This window comes from Myotis lucifugus, unplaced genomic scaffold (genome assembly GCF_000147115.1).
Source record: "Myotis lucifugus unplaced genomic scaffold, Myoluc2.0 scaffold_204, whole genome shotgun sequence".
NCBI lineage: Eukaryota > Metazoa > Chordata > Mammalia > Chiroptera > Vespertilionidae > Myotis > Myotis lucifugus.
In genome coordinates this window covers 1,122,062-1,135,137 of record NW_005871252.1, presented here as the reverse complement: position 1 = coordinate 1,135,137, position 13,076 = coordinate 1,122,062, and positions in this window count along the sequence as shown.

Sequence of the window (13,076 nt, the reverse complement as noted above, 5' to 3'; positions counted from 1 at the left end):
TGCCTTGTGAGCTTTGTGTTCTGGAAAATGCAATTATACAGAGAAAGATGCCATTGATGCCTCAGAACCCAACAGGCAGTGTGTTAATCCAGCTGCAACCATTTACCCTCCTCACTCAAGACTTTTCTGGAAGAAATTCCCTGAAACTTCTGAAGAGAAAATTTCATGAGCTGCTCCAAAGCCAAAGGGATGTTCCTGTTCTTCATTGGGTAAAAAGCCAGTTGCCTGTCACTATTTCATGTTTGTTTTAAGAGAGTAAAGTAGAGGAAAAGAGGGTAAAACAAGGTGGGAAATAGTCAGAAGAGAGGTATTAAGCTATTTAAAAATCTGTTCCTGTTACCCTTTTTCAGATTCTAGAGTTTGCTTTGTAATTTTTGCAAATGGTCCAATGCCCTGTGTGGAAGAGGCAGCTGACTGAGATAGTAGGATCCCTGAGTTGTTTATTTTAAGCAGAAAGGAATAAACAAAGGGATGTTTCCCTTCTCCCTCATACAGGCCAGCACCCCCTACAGTATGTGAGTCATAAAATAGCTGATGGAGGAGGCAGCTCCATGGAGTCCTCAGTTCCTCTCTATTCATTTTCCCCAGAGACAGGGAGAGATGGCGCCAGAGAACAGCTCAGCAGGAATCTGTGGGAGTGAAAAGCAAACAGGAAGCCTGAGACCCTAGGAGGTTCCTGCTGTTTGGGAAGGAGGAAATGTTGGTAAGGATGGCCAACATTCTAAGAGCCATCACTTAGGTTTGGGTCCTGAATGCTTGATATTACATAGAAAGACCCCCAAGAACTGACTCATTCTACAGACCCCCCTATTTTACAGATGATGTTAAAGCTAAGGTGAAAAGAGGTTAACAAAATTGCTCAAGATTATACGTGTATGACTTAGTACTGGCCCATATCAAGGCTTTGCTTTTAAAAAGAATTTTCCAGAATGTAAAACACAGCCAATTTTTACATTCAGCTCAGCGCCATCTATCTTTTGATAGATGAACAGTTAGAAAAATGTTTGTATTGAAGATCCTAGGGACTGTCAGAGCATCAAGTCCCTTCCAAATGACACAAGCAATAGTATAATCAGTACAATTTCAAGATAGAACACAATTGATCCTTTTCCAAGCTTCAGAAAACCAAAAAACCCATATGACTCATGTTGTAAATCTTAAACAGAACACTTAAGCTAGCACAGTGGTCGGCAAACTCATTCATTAGTCAACAGAGCCAAATATCAACAGTACAACGATTGAAATTTCTTTTGAGAGCCAAATTTTTTACACTTAAACTATATAGGTAGATACATTGTTATTAACTTAATTAGGGTACTCCTAAGGCTTAGGAAGAGCCACACTTAAGGGGCCAAAGAGCCGCATGTGGCTCGCGAGCCGCAGTTTGCTGACCAAGGAGCTAGCACATGATAGGTTCTCAGCATATGTTTTTGGAATAAATACATGACCAAAACCAATTAGTTTGGCAAAATGGAAGTATATTGCAACATCTGAAACATACTTGGGGGGGGGGAGGGAAAAGACTAGTCCTTTTGACATGACAAAGAATGCCATGAATGTAAAAGGGAACTTCAATTCAGAGGCAATTCAATGATGGTCATGGGAGCCAAAGAGCTGTGTGATATTGGGGAGTTGAGTTAGCTCCTCTGTGTATAATCCATCAAGAAAAGAAGAAGCTCTGGCTGGTTTGGCTCAGTGGATAGAGCGTTGGCATGCGTACTGAAGGATCCCGTGTTCAATTCCACTCAAGGGCACATGCCCAGGTTGCAGGCTCGATCCCCAGTGGGGGAGGTGCAGGAGGCAGCTGATCAATGATTCTCTCTCATCATTGATGTTTCTATCTCTCTCTCCCTCTCTTTTCCTTGCTAAAATCAATAAAAATATATATTTAAAAAAGAAGAGAAAAAGAATAACTTTTCATTTTTAAAGTCATTTGTGTAAACTAAGTGATACAGTGAATACTAAACCAAATTGTAACATTGAAAATATTGGATAAAACTAGGTTCTTTGTGCTACACAAATACCATCTATTTGATTCTTGTAGCACTTATCCCATTGTTCTCAAATAGCCAAAATGTAAGGGATAACCCCTCCCCCACCCATCCTCCAAGTGCTAGGCACTATGAAAGAGACTGGGCATAACCAGATGAAATAAAGAAAAAAATCCTTGCCATTAATTTGACGCAGACCTATCCTACTAGTGTCTATAGTGATAGACACACATTGGGCCATCACCCACTATTAGATGACTGTTGAATAAATGGGTGGAAAAATGCACACATGGAAGAATGACTGGATGAAAATGAAAGCAGCACTGGGGCAAATCTCCCCACGCCTCAGCCTCACATCAGTAAAATTCCATGATCCGTGGAGCTGCCGAGAGCAACAACGTCAGGCCTCAGAGGCATGTGTATGCTCCTCAGCTGGAGCCAAGCCCCAACCCCTGGAGAGCATGAGGGCCACAGTCCAATTCATGGGGGGACATGCCAAAGCCCAACCCCAGCTGCACAGTGACTCGTAGGAAAACTCACCAAATTCCCTTCCAAAAGAGTTTGCCGTGACCACTATCCCAAATGAGTGTTGATCACATGTCAGGCTTGGAGGCCTAGCCCTTGTCCACAGAGTGTGGGAGGAACAATTCCATCCTGACAGATGTGATCTCCAGAGTGCTTGAATGACAGCATGGAGTTTTCCACTGCTCCAGGCAGCAGGGAACTACGTGCTGATCTGACTTGGCTTAAAGGGAGATCGTACAGTCTCCTCATGGAAGGTCATCTCTACTGGTGATCAGCCAGGACAGTTTTTGCAAATCCTGGATTCTCAACTTTCTAGAACCAGTGGGAGATGGGCAATCTTCAGCATTAATCGGATGTTCACCTTCCATTCTTTCTCTGGAGTCGCTAATATTGTTCACAGACACATTATGTTGACCTCCTCTATGTCTAAATGGCTAGGTAGCTCATTACTTCCCAGGCAGCAGTCCACTTAGCCTTTATCGAATGAACACTTTTTGAGCCTTTGCTATATATATAGTAACCACTCTCCTAGTGCCTTGCAAATATCCACTCATTTACCCCTCACCCACGCCTTTCAGGTGGGTACTATTATTTCCCCCAGTTTGTGCATGCAGTAACTGAGGCCCAAAGAAGCTATGAAACAGCTCTCAGTCTTGGATGGCTGTGGGAGCCGTCACGTCAGCTGAAACAATATTTGATGGAGGACTTGAGAGTTAGAAGAGCTCCATTCCGTTTTAGGGTGAGTCCTTCTGAAGCACAGTCTATGGCATTTGAAAGGTGGAGGCAGAGATGGAAAGGGGAGGGCCACAAGAAGAAAGAACATTGTCCACACTGCATTCACCTTGGTATCAGCGTCTTAAGCCAAGGACAGAGGCCACTAAGGGATGGGAATGACCCAAGTGTAGTAGGGTCTTTTCTGTCAGCCTCAGTCATTTTAAGATTAGTCCTCAGTAAAGTGCAAGCATAGAGGACTTTATCTATAAATATATAGACAGACAGAGACATATGTAAATAGAAATAAATCAGGGCCTCTGAATATATATATACCTTCTACCCCTTGTTAATTGGAAGATAACCAGTTCCTGCAGGCCCTCCTACACAGAGTGCAAGGGGTAGCTGAGCCCACATTAAGAGTTCCAGTTATTAGCCTTTCTGAAGGAAAAGCCACACCCTTTGAGACACTTCTCATAAAGAAGTGACTTTGCTTTTCCTATTTATCCATCTGCTCTTGCTGAACATCATTAAGACATTAAGCCATCATCTAACCCAGGTGATAAAATGAAACCATGAAAATCTCCTTCCTTTTTTTCTTATCACTTTATCACCTCCAGCTATTGCTTTCTTCCATCAGAAGCCCTTGTCAAAAACTGATGGTTATTGCATGCTAATTTCACCACAAATACCTGATCTGCATTCTAAGTAATTAGCAAATCCGGTAACCTGTGAGATGCTGATCTTTTTTTATAACCAGAAAAAAAAAAAGCTTTTCACGGAGGATATTTTAGTTCAAGAACATTTCCAATTAGGAAACCTAACATCGTGTTCCAAAATACCACACTGTATTATTGCATTCATACATTTAGGTGACATACTGACTGAGGTAGCAATGTACTTTCACGTCAATCACACTGCGTTTGAAATGGGGAATGGCAGCCGGTATACATTCTGTATGTTTTACCAGTTCGGGCAGCTGTCCATAAATAGGGGTCAGCTATTACCTAATTCATTCAATGAGGTTCAGTTTTCTACTGTGAATGAAAAGCATGTGTTTGTTTAAGTAGGAATATGTATGTTCACTGAGAAGTTTTATTTTGTGAGGATCTGAAGATGGGTACCTCCAATGATAAAATACAATCTACTTATATAAAAACTATGGGTGGTGTTCATCACATACAGACAAACAGCCACGACTGAGGGGAAGGAAGTCAGTCCTACAGGGGTTGTCCTGTCAACGGCTGTGCCCTACCCCAAGCTGTTTCCTGGAGCTGTTTCCTATAAGGGCGGAGTTTGAGGCAGGAACCCACCCTGGGAGCTTGGAGGCAGATCTTTCTAAAGTGTGCCTCGCCAGCACTGGGTGAACCTGAGTGGGGCAGCTGAAAGGCTTAGAAAAGACAGACAAGAGAATGAAAGCCAGGTCTCCCGGGTCTCGGTGGGATGCTGCTTCTCTGAAAGACAGCGACCGTGCCCACAGCCAGGCCTTTATTTTATAGCAGATGCTACGAGGCAAAGTAAGGGCGTGACCAAGCTGTTTACAAACATTCTCCTGGGTTTCAATCCTACTCAACTACATGCACCTGAACTCTATCAAGCCCACATCACTCAGGCATGTGGGGTCACGTGTTCGGACCATAGGTTCAAGCTTACAACTAGAGCTATTGGTTATAATTGTGCTGGGAGGGCCCTGCCCTCCAAGCTGGGACTTGCACGTGGCAATAAGAGGACTGTGCCCTCTCATCAGTCCAAGGCTTGAACCTGTCCAAAACATTGTAGCAGCTCCCCACAATAAATTTTTAATTCTTTTTCTTTGTTACTAATGTTGTGGCCCCACCCCATAACAAAGAAACAAAGGAAAATTTCCCCATCGAATTTCTGAATAGTATTACTCCTTCGGGAATGCTGTGTCATAAATTAAAATTGAAAGTGGGTGCAATTATCATGCTATTGAGAAATCTCAATAGTAAATGGGGTCTTTGTAATGGTACCAGATTTATTATCAAAAGATTACAACCTAACATTATCGAAGCTGAAGTATTAACAGGATCTGCAGAGGGAGAGGCTGTTCTGATTCCAAGAATTAATTTGTCCCCATCTGACACTGGCCTCCCATTTAAATTGATTCGACAACGGTTTCCCGTGATGCCAGCATTTGTGATGACTATTAATAAATCACAAGGACAAACTCTAGACAGAGTAGGCATGTTCCTACCTGAACCCGTTTTTGCACATGGTCAGTTATATGTTGCTTTCTCTCGAGTTTGAAGAGCATGTGATGTTACAGTTAAAGTTTTAAGTACTTCATCACAAGGGAAATTAGTCAAGCACTCTGAAAGTGTTTTCACTCTTAATGTGGTATACAGGGAGATATTAGAATAAGTTTAATCACTTTATCAGTCATTGTTTGCATCACTGTTGTTTTTATATCATGTTTTTAGTTTTCATATCATGTTTTTGTCGTTTTTTTATCATGCCTCTGTTGTTGTTATATCCTTTTGTTACTTTTATTTATTAATAAATTTATATATTATTTTCATATACATTTTACTAATTTCCTTTAATCTCTCACATTTCTATTATAGAGAAAGGGCAAATAGCAATGTTAAAATATCTCTGCTAATTAATTCCCTTTTTAAAAAAATTATTTTATTGGTTTTTTTTACAGAGAGGAAGTGAGAGGGATAGAGAGTTAGAAACATCGATGAGAAGTATGGAGTTTCCTCAAAAAACTAAAAATGGAACTTCCATTTGACCCAGTGATCCCACTTCTAGGAATATATCCCAAGAAACCATAAACACCAATCAGAAAGGATATATGCACCCCTATGTTCATAGCAGCACAATTTACCATAGCTAAGATTTGGAATCAGCCTAAGTGCCAATCATCAGGTAAATGGATTAAAAAACTATGGCACATCTACACAATGGAATACTATGCAGCTGTAAAAAGGAAGGAACTCCTACCATTTGAAACAGCATGGATGGAGCTGGAGAGCATTATGCTAAGTGAAATAAGTCGGTCAGAGAAAGATAAATGTCACATGCTCTCACTCATTTGTGGATTATAATGAACAACATAAACCAATGAACAAAAACAGATATAGAAACAGAGAAGCATTGATCAGATGCTCAAAACTCAGAAGGAAAGCAGGGGGAGATGGGGGTGAAGGGGAAAGATCAACCAAAGGACTTGTATGCATGCATATAAGCATAAGTGATGGATGTGGACAACAGGGTTGAGGATGAGGGCAGGATTGGGGGGATGAGGGGACATTGGGGGGATAAGGACACATTTGTAATATCTTATTCAATAAAGGGGAAAAAAAGAAACATCGATGAGAGAGAAACATCAATCAGCTGCCTCCTGCACAGTCCACACTGGGGATGTGCCCACAACCAAGGTATTGAACCCGGAATAGAACCCGGAACCCTTGAGTCCGCAGGCCGATGCTCTATCCACTGAGCCAAACTGGTTAGGGCAATTAATTCCCTTTTAATGTGCATGAATTTCATGCACTGGGCTACTAGTTCCTCCATAATTCTGAAAAATCCAACTACCAAGTAGTAGACTCTGGATAGAAATGACTGGTTCCAGTCCCTTCTCTGTGATCACCTGCTGCATGATGCCAGTTTCCTTGTCTATAAAACAGAAACACTAGTACTTACGCACATCAGACAGCTGCTGGGGAGAATTTTAAAAAGATGTGAAAATGTTAAACGAACTTAAAGCAATACACTGCATCAGCTCTCATGCTACTGACAGGGATCACTAATCCAAGAACCTGACAAGACCTAGTTCAAAATAGCAAAGTCACATAAACCTGCCTCCAATTACTGATGCTAGTACAAGCTGTTCCCCATTTATAGACATTAGTTTGTGAGGTCTTTAGCCTAAGGTAACATATGTAAAGTAACTGAGGCGAGAAAGAAAACTTTTTTAATAATTTGCAAGTTCATGTTACATTTCCTATTTTTTCACAGCATTGTTGTTTTAATGTTGAACCACATTTCACACTTGAGTATCTTATTATTGAGCTTTAATATTCAGTAAATAAGTTAGCTCTTATTATTACTTCAAGTAAATGTAAAAATCCCCTGAACAACAGCATTCTGCCAATGCTAAGAAGGAACATGGGTGAGGATGCAACAGGGCCTCATGTTTGGTTGGCAGCTGGTGCTCAGTGACTCCTTGGTGAAGGAATGGATGAGTGAGTTCACCACAGAGGTGATAAGAAGCATGGTGACAAGTGGGGAATTTCAGAACTGCATGCTATTTCAGAGCTATCATAATTGATCATAGAAAAGAGAGATCTCTCTGAGTGGAACTCTTGGGGGGTTTGGAAGAGAACTGTCTTCACAAATGAAGACATAAAAGTCACAATGCAGAGTTAGTATGAAGAAAATTATTTTTCACCGAAGGCCCAAACAAAACAATAATTTGTTCCATAAATGAATGTTTCCATTGGAAATCTGAGGAGGACATTTCAGGGGGGTGGACCAATCTAACAAGTGCACTGTGCACTGGGTGAGCACAGATCTGCTTTGAGTCACATTCTCATGAAAAGCCAATTGCAGCCCTGGCTGGGTAGCTCAGTTGGTTAAAGCATCACCCTGACACGCCAACGCTGTGGGTTAGATCCCTGGTCAGGGCACATACAAGGAGCAAGCAATGAATGCATGAAAAAGTGGAACAACTCTCTCTCCCTCCCTCTTTCTCTAAAAATCAATCAAGAGATATTTTTTAAAAGCCAATTGCATTACTCTAAAACACCAGGGAAGGACATTTGCTATGTTGGGGGGTTTGCAAAAGTGAGAGGCATCTTCTTACTCAGAAGTCCTATCTGTGAACTTGGAAAAGCCGAGCTGCTCTGAAGCAGTAGGAGAGAAGCAGGTGGGGACTTATGGACCGTGGATGCCATAGAAACTCCCAGCCTCCCAGGCCCAGAGTGGTTCCAAGGAACAGAAAATGCCCAGGAACAGAGGTTTTCCTTCTGAATTTCTCCTACAGATTTATAGTGAATGGGCCAGGGAGCAGGAAGCAACTACCTTAAGCCAGAGTAGAACTGTACTTGGGCAGCATGTTATGAGGGAGATGGAATTTAGATTTCAGATTTGACACACCTAGATTCCAATACTGCTTCTGCCATTTTCTAGCTACATGAACCTGGGCAAGTGCAAAACCTCTGTGAGCTCAGTTGTGTCTTCTGAGAAATAAGGATAAGTCCCATTTATCTCACACACTGGAGGTGAGACCTTCATGAAATATTGTATGTGCATCCACAAAGCATGTGTTCCATAAATGTCAGTTTTCATTCCTTCCTATCTCTTCCTAATGTTTTAATGTTTTGACTGTATTTTATCTCTATTACTGGGTTTGGTCACACATAAGTACAAAAATAGAATCTCCAAAAGAAATCCTTATGTATTATTTGCATCTTTAAATATTAAGCATCTTAGACTGTGGCTGTAATGGAAAATTTAAATATGCTAGTTACATGCAATTTCTTCTCACATTGAATATGAACTTCAAATGTGTTATATATTTGTCTTTCCAACTACAAAGGCCATTTAAAAAGCAACAGCAACAAACAAGAACTCATGAGGTCTAAATAAAAATACAGTGATACATGTGGCAACAGTTAAATTATGGTACACCCATTACGGATTTTCTATGCAGCCACTGATAATCATGTTTTGAATTATTTTTAATCATAAAAGTAATGCATAAGCTGTAATGTATGATGCAGAAGGCAGAACACAAATAAATAGAAATGTATATATTTATACACTATATATACACAAATATGTAAAATTGGTTGTTTTATTATTATTGTTTTCTATTCCAATGAGCATATATTTTGTCTATAACTAGAAAAATATTAAAGATGGCTTTAAAAATATTTCACAGGATAATAACAATAGGCTTCCATAACCTTCTGTTAATTTGCTCTGAAATGTAGATGTTCCTTGCCCAATCATATGTACACGTCACAGGTGCCCTGGGTCATCAGCAGCCCTAGAGAAGCTGTGTTTAAAGACCACATGGTCCATGCCCTATCTGGTTTGGCTCAATAGATAGAGTGTCGGCCTGCGGACTGAAGGGTCCCAGGTTTGATTCCGGCCAAGGGCACATGCCGGGGCTGCAGGCTTGATCCCCAATAGGGGGCATGCAGGAGGCAGCCAATCAATGATGATCTATCATCATTGATGTTTCTATCTCTCTCTTTCTCCCTCTCTAAAATCAATAAAATATATATATATTTTTTAAAAAAACTACAAAAAAAAGACCACATGGTCCAGTCATCAGTTCTAGATCATTACATTGGTGAAGGCTTTGAAAAGCTAATTTTGCTCTTCATATAGCATTAATTGAAAATTTGTCAAAAGCAAAAGAAGAAATGCCTTGTGTGTATTTTTATAGAACCAGTCTTGGCAAAAGCCTGTCAGGCCACACACAGAAGACCAGCCACGGGGCTGGATGGTTCATGAGTGAGATGCTGCCATTAGGGGCATTTCTGGTGCTGAAAGTTGGAAAGGCACTTCCGCACTAGGATCCTGTGGAGGGTCTTGGTGGGGGAACCCACCAACTCTGAGTAACACAGAGGGGCCAGGTGGAAGCCAGCATGGCTCTCTTTTAGCCCTGAAGTTCAAAATCATTTTTATCAATTAACAGAATTCAAGAGCTGGCTCACCTACACCAGCCACCTCTTTTTATGGCTAAAGAACCCAAGGTCCAAGATGAAGCTGGATCCATAGTCCCACACTTAGTGAATGAGCTGAGACCATAAACATGGTCTCCAGACACACCATCCAGTCCTCCAGGAGCTGTATACAAGCTACTTGGGCCAGCTCCATAGCGGGGCTTTCTGCAACCAGTTTCCAGCTACTGTGATCCACACCACAATTCTTCAACACAGCACCAGACACTAGCCCACTATTACTGAGGCATTTGGCAGAACACAGAATTGTCTTATGCTCCATTTAATAGGGTCAGAATGGGTCTTCCAAACTATGTGTCACTCACTTTACCCAGAAGAATAGCTCATAAGGTACGGACCCAGTATATGTTGGGTAGAAGTCAATGAATGACTGAATCAATGCCAGTGGCTGCAAGTAGCCAAAGCAACACATTCAGCATAATTAAACATCATGACTTCTCTCCATCGATTTCAGTGGGGTTTCATAAAAAAGCGACTTTCCATTTCCAATGATCTATGCCTCCATTTGTGTGTGTAAGTGTGTGTGTATGCAAGTTGGTCAGGGTAAGTCAAAGTCTAGAGATCAGTGTCATGCTGTGACAGGGCACCTGCTCAGAGGCAAATCAGCATTCCAAAAGCCACAAGGTTTCAGGTGGTAGGACATGTGGAGGGTTCTAGAATCAGACAAGTTAGACAATGGAAGAAAATAGCACCAGCAACCAACACATTGACAGGACCTAATCTGCACGTAAAAACAACTCGTGCTTTATACTTTCAACTGGAGATGGGGTGGTGGGGTGGGGGGGTACTGAGGGAAGAGACGGGAAATTGAGAGCAGATGTGTGGAGACCTGGGCATATAGGTGTCATACAAAAGGATGGTAGCTGGTTAAAGAGTAGAGAGAGCATAGCTGCTGGTTTGCTCTGGAGCAAAGATGACTTGAACAGTTTTTGATGAGATCCAGTGTCATCTTAGCATCTCAAGCCATCGCACAACTTGCCTACAATCATAGATAACATTCACCAGGAGCCTTTACCTGCTAAGAACCGCACCGAGTTCTTTCCAAAAAAGGGACTGTTCTCTCCATGATTCACAAGGAAAAACTGAGTCTTGGTGGGGATCAAATGACTTGCCCACGGTAACACAGACAAAATTGATCCAAATCAGTAGGATAGAGGCTGGGCTCAATAAACTGCTAGATAATTTAAATACATATGTATCAGAAATAAACAAAACAAAAGATGACTGGAGATTTCTTCTCTCAAGGGAGCCTAGGAGTCTCCATCACTGGAACAACACACAGGTAGCCACATGGCTCCGTGACCGCCCTCAGATCAAACACATGTAGAGAGTACACTCTTAATTACATACTAATGTGTGCTTTTTCCGACTCTGAGTATAAGGTTTCATCAGCACTTTAGAGCCATTTCCCACATGTTATCTCTGCAGTCTTCAGACCCAAAAGTTGCCAGCACTTGCTGGCAGGCTGATAATTTCATAGGAGTTAAGCCTCTCTACTTCAGGCTAATTAGAGAGAAAGGAGGGAGGAGGAGCAGCAGAATAAATGACAAAAAGTTCGCCTTTTCCTGAACAATCACGTGTCATTATTTTATCAAGAAGAGTAACACAGGGAACACAACCTTGCCTGGCAGAGGTCCTGCTGTAATGAAAAGGCAAGAAGGATGTGTAATTAGAACAGCACTTCGCATGCTCTTAAATCCGACAAGCAGCTTGCTCCCTTGAACTTGCCCTGGATGGCCTGTTCCTCCCAAGCCAGGCTAGTTACATTTTGCTCTACCTCTGACACATGACCACAAATTCTTCATCGGTGAGGTCTAAATTACTCTTTTCTGTACCAGGTCTGCAGAGTCTACAGAGGGTTCCTGATAAGAGTTAAAGAGATCTAGAAGCCAAAAGACTGATTTTGGAAAAATTAAAACAGAGGTATGGAGGTGTAACCGAAAAAAATAAGATGATTGCAGGTAATTACAGATCATTTTCCAAAGACGCACCACAAAATTCTAAGTGCCCATCAATGCTACAGAATACGGTGCCATTTATTATACAGCAGAGGCTCATTTCAGAGAGAGAGTAGGAGCCTGCCCAAATGCCCCCGCAGGCTGGACCCCACTCTGCAGCTCCTTCAGGCCTTCTCCGGCACCTACTGAGAGGCAGGTGTTTCGCTTCTCCCCCCAGGCCCTCCGCAAACCCCAAGAAGAAACTGGGGTGACTGCAAATAGCATTTGTGTGCTGTGGAAAGAACACAGTCTCATTCTTTTCACCTTCCTGCTGTGTCCGCCTGGGGAGTAGCAGCCCCATGTTAACACCACGTCAAGCATCCAGTGGCAGAAGTCAGCTTTCCGCCAGCCTCTGGTTAGGAAAATGCCATCAGTTAAAAAATGAACTGTGGAGGCAACTTGAACTGTCATCCTTCGGGGTTACTTTTTGCTGGAATTAAAGCCCCATCTTCTCAACAGTTCGAAAGTGGCCATGTGCCTCTCAATCCCCTCTTTATTTCCAAAGCATTTGTGTGATGGTCTAGCTCTAGCTGCTACACCTCACCACAGTCTAGCCCTTTGTTGAATTCTTTCTTTGATCCAATGTCTTTATCCTACACTGAGGCCAGAGATTGGTGTTTTCAAACTCTCTCTCTTTTTTTTCCCTAAAGCACCTTTACCGCAAATAAATCCCATTTTAAACTCCAAAATGTAAAACAGATTAAAGCAGAGTTGGGGGCTGGGGTCCCCCACCCCTGAAGAAACCCCTGTGGATCACTGAGCCAGGTGGTACATATCCCTGAAAGTGGAAAAATAAACAAGACTTGGGGGAACAGGAGATTCATAAAAATGAAAGAGAGGAAAGCAATGTCCCATCTTAAACGTGGAAGCTGATAACAGCCAACACATTCTTAATTGTCCGGGGCAGACAAAAACATTAAACTCATAGGCCTGCTTTATAAAACATAAAAATACCTGCCCCTTAATACAGGCATTTGTAATCACCACAACTACCCTCTTTTCGGTTTGTAGACTTTCAGCTTATAGATGAAGAATCTGAAGCCCAGAAAGGTTAAGTAACTTGCCCAAGGTCACACAGACCTAAGTGGCAGAACCTTGACTTTAGCCTCAGTTTGGGCTCAGAGACAACG